Here is a 3,959-nt window from a genome sequence, read left to right as displayed (position 1 = left end):
GGTTCAAGCGATTCTCCTGCCTCAGCCTCTTGAGTAGCTGGGAATACAGGCACGTGCCACCATGCCCAACTATTTTTTGTATTTTTAGTAGAGACGGGGTTTCACCATGTTGGCCAGGATGGTCTTAATCTCCTGACCTCATGATCCACCCGCCTCAGCCTCCCAAAGTGCTGGGATTACAGGCATGAGCCACCGCTCCTGGCCTTTTTTGTTTTTAAACAGGATCTTGCTCTGTCGGCCAGGCTACAGTGCAGTGATGCAACCCTGGCTTAGTGCAGCCTTGACCTCCTGGGCTAAAGCAATCCTCCCACCTCAGCCTCTGGAGTAGCTGGGACGACAACAGGCACAAGCCACCACATCTGGCTAAAATTTTTAAATTTTTTATAGAGACAAGGTCTCACTATGTTACCTAGGCTGGTCTCAAACTGGGCTCAAGTGATTGTCCTGTCTCAGCCTCTGAAAATGCTGGGATTATAGGCGTGAGCAACCATGCCTGCCATATCTCTATCATTTTAAAAATAAAACTGGGGCCGGGCGCAGTGGCTCACGCCTGTAATCCCAGCACTTTGGGAGGCCGAGGTGGGCGGATTATGAGGTCAGGAGTTTGAGGCCAGCCTGACCAACATGGTGAGACCCCATCTCTACTAAAAATACAAATTAGCCGGGCATGGTGGCGCACGCCTGTAGTCCCAGCTACTCGGGAGATTGGGGCAGGAGAATCACTTGAACCTGGGAGGCGGAGGTTGCAGTGAGGTAAGATCATGCCACTGCATTCCAGCCTGGGTGACAGAGCAAGCCTCCGTCTGAAAAAGTGCTGGGATTATAGGCATGAACCACCGTGCCCGGCCTCAACACTTTTAATGTTCCTTTAGAGCAAGGTTGTCCAATCCGCAGCCTAGGAAGGCTTTGAATGCAGCCCAACACAAATTCCTAAACTTTCTTAAAACATTTTGAGATTTTTTGCATATTTTTAATTAACTTATTTATTAATTTATTTTTAGCTCATCAGCTATTGTCAGTGTCAGTGTACTTTATGTGTGGCCCAAGATAATTCTTCTTCCAATGTGGCCCAGGGAAGCCAAAAGATTGGACACCCCTGCTTTGAAGAGACACTATGTAGTGACAGAGTCACTTTCTGCCCAGCTTTACTCTCCCACTCCCCCTGCCCCTCCCCCTGCCCCAATGCCAGGGAAGGGGAAGAGGATGACCTGTGGGACTAATGAGTCAAGTCACTTCCCTCTGCCTTAACAGGGATTGCAAGTGGAAGCTAACTTCTGATGCCGTAATTATAAAATGCACCAGCCTTAATAGGCAGGAGTTTTGCAATTCTCATCTTCATCCGTGTATTTTAAACTTATAAAGACAGAAATCAACAGGTCAAAATGTAGATAACATATCCAGTCAATTCACAACTCACCTGGACCCAGGGTCCTCCTGTTTCCTCATTACGGTGTGTTTCCCTCCCTCATTCCGTACATAGCTCTCATTCTCACCTTCTTTCTCTAGCTCTTTCCTTCCCCTTTATTTTCTCCCTAGGATTCTGCCCATTTTGAGCCCCTCTCCTCTCCTGCTGTTTCTCCCCCTTCTTCCCTCTATTTCTTCTCTTCCACCTGTTCTTTCCAGTCTTGCAATTTGTTTCACCTCATACTCCTCTTTCTTCCTAATCTTTTCATCGTCCCAATCTCCACATATTTCTGGCTCTTTGCTCCCCATTTCAGCACCCCCTGTTAAATTCCCTCTTCCCTGTTACAAACCCTTGTCCCCACTCTTTGGCACCCCCAGATCCCAGGCCTCCCCATGCTGTGGTTCTCTCTCTGCTCTCCTTGTCTTCGGCTGCCCCTTCTTTTTGTCCCAGCACCACACTGCTCTGTCTGCCCTGGCTCCAAATCCCTCCTCCTCTCTCCCACTCTCTATGTGAGGAGCCTCCCCCTTTGCTGCCACCCGCCCTACCTTGCTGTCCTTCATCTCTCTGGATACTGTGCGTTTTCTCGAAATGTGTCTAGTTACTTTTCTCTCCTTGCAACTTTCTTGGCTGCTTCTTTCACTCTTACTGTCTCTTTGAAAATCTCTAACCATCCTCTACTTTGCCATCTGTTTATTGGTTTCCCTCATTCTTTCCCCTGTCTCAGGTTTCCTATTGCTCTCTCTGTCCCTCTCCCGATCCCTTTGGCCCACACATTCACAAGAGGGTTTGGGGTAAGATGCCTGCAACCTGGAGGAGAGCATTTTCCAGGGAGTGGAGGGGGGCAGGTAAGAACACCGGGTGTCACAGGACAGGCCCTGAGCACCTCCCCAACGCGGGCTCAGGGGAGGCCTGGGGAGCAGCAGGGCAGGGCACGAGGAGGAGGGAGGTGGGGGGCGCAGGCACCTTCGGACAGGGGTGGGGTCTGCAGGATCCCAGGACCAGGCAGAGCACGCGGGCTCTGGGGCGCTGCGCTCCAGGGGCCGACGAGGGCGAGGCTGGGATGCGCCCAGGACGGGAATCCACCTCTTGGGTGAGGACTTTAAAAAGCCCGGGGTTGGAGGAGGGGTCAGGAAAAGGTTTAGGGCCGGGGACAGGGTGCAGCCTCAGAGCGACTTCAACCCAAAGGGAAGCGATTCCGGACCCACACCGTGAGGCCTGTATTCACCTGGGATGGAGGGCGCGGTGCGGGGATTTTAAAGCCCGTAGCGACCCCGGGCATCGGCTGTGGAAATGGGAAACAGGGAGCGCAGGTTTAATCTACACAGAGGGCCACTCACGCTCAGCGCCGTCACCTTCACCCAACACGATCCGTTTCCGGGACTGTAGGAAACTGCGCATGTGCGGAGAGAAGAGCCCAGGCAGCCTGGAGGCGTGGCGTGGTTGCAGTGGGCGGGGCCTGCGCCGTTTTAAGGTTAAGAAGCAGAGTTGTGTGGGCCACTTATGTTGGAAACCAAAATATTTTCCATTTACCAAGTTGAAAACGGTTTATGGTAAAAACATTTTGCCTGCAGGTTGGACCCAATCCTGCTACGGAGTCTCCTGCAGCTTAGCAGTCCGGGAACTGGGATTTCAGTGGGGGATCCACAACTAGCAGTGGCTGGATCCATAAACGTTATTGAAAAACAAAAATAAAGTGTCTGGAATAACTCCACTGGATTTCAAGACTACCAATATAGCAAAGATAATAAAAATTGTGTGGTATTGGGGCAATAAAAGACATGGATTGATGCAATACAATAAGTGAGTGCAAAAATAGCCTCCACAGGTACTTCCAACTGATTTTTCACAAAGTTACCGAGGGAATTGAAGGAAGGAAGAATTTTTTAAAACTGGTGAGGAGCTAACTTAATATCCATAGCAGAAAAGAAGTCATCTTTACTCAAACTTCACAAGCGTACAGACATTAGCTCAACATTGACCATAGCCTAAATGTAAAATATCAAACCATAAAATGGTATCCTGTAAGAGACTGAAAGAAAAAAATATTCGCAGAATAAAATCGTAAGAATCAAGAGCTTGTTCAAAAATTCTTAGCCATGGCAGCAAAAGCATGATTCATTAAAGAAAAAAAATCAACTGGTATTTACCAAATTAAAAACTTAAGACAAGGAAAGAAAAGGTATTTGATATGGTTTGGATCGATGTCCGCATCAAATCTCATCTTCAAGTATAATCCTCAGTTGTTGAGGGAGGGACCTGGTGGGAGGTGACTGGATCATGGAGGTGGCTTTCCCATGCCGTTCTCATAATAGCAAGTTCTCAGATCTCATGGTTTAAAAATCTGTGATAGTTCCTCCTTTGATCGCTCTCTCTCCTGCTGCATGCAAGGCGTGCCTTGCTTCCCCTTTGCCTTCCTCCATCGTTGTAAGTTTCCTGAGGCCTCCCTAGCCAAGTGGAACTGTGAGTTAATTAAACCTCTTTTGTTTATAAATCACCCAGTCTCTGACTGTATCTTTATGGCAGTGTGAAAATGGACTAATACAGTACTGAATAA

General features: G+C 48.7%; 1 protein-coding gene across 1 annotated transcript in view; it reads right to left on the bottom strand.

Annotated features, from left to right (window-relative positions):
* Positions 1-2,779, bottom strand: part of ZNF415 (zinc finger protein 415) — a 31,086-nt gene extending 28,307 nt beyond the window's left edge. Inside the window, exon 1 of the mRNA XM_011979750.1 lies at positions 2,631-2,779. The gene's annotated coding sequence lies outside the window, so the exon portion shown is untranslated. The remainder of the gene's footprint in view (positions 1-2,630) is intronic.
* Between the last annotated feature and the right edge of the window lie 1,180 nt (positions 2,780-3,959).

The sequence above is a fragment of the Mandrillus leucophaeus genome, unplaced genomic scaffold (genome assembly GCF_000951045.1).
Source record: "Mandrillus leucophaeus isolate KB7577 unplaced genomic scaffold, Mleu.le_1.0 Scaffold104, whole genome shotgun sequence".
NCBI classification, from domain to species: domain Eukaryota; kingdom Metazoa; phylum Chordata; class Mammalia; order Primates; family Cercopithecidae; genus Mandrillus; species Mandrillus leucophaeus.
Note: the sequence above shows the minus strand (reverse complement) of the source record. Positions and strands in the feature narration are given on the sequence as shown.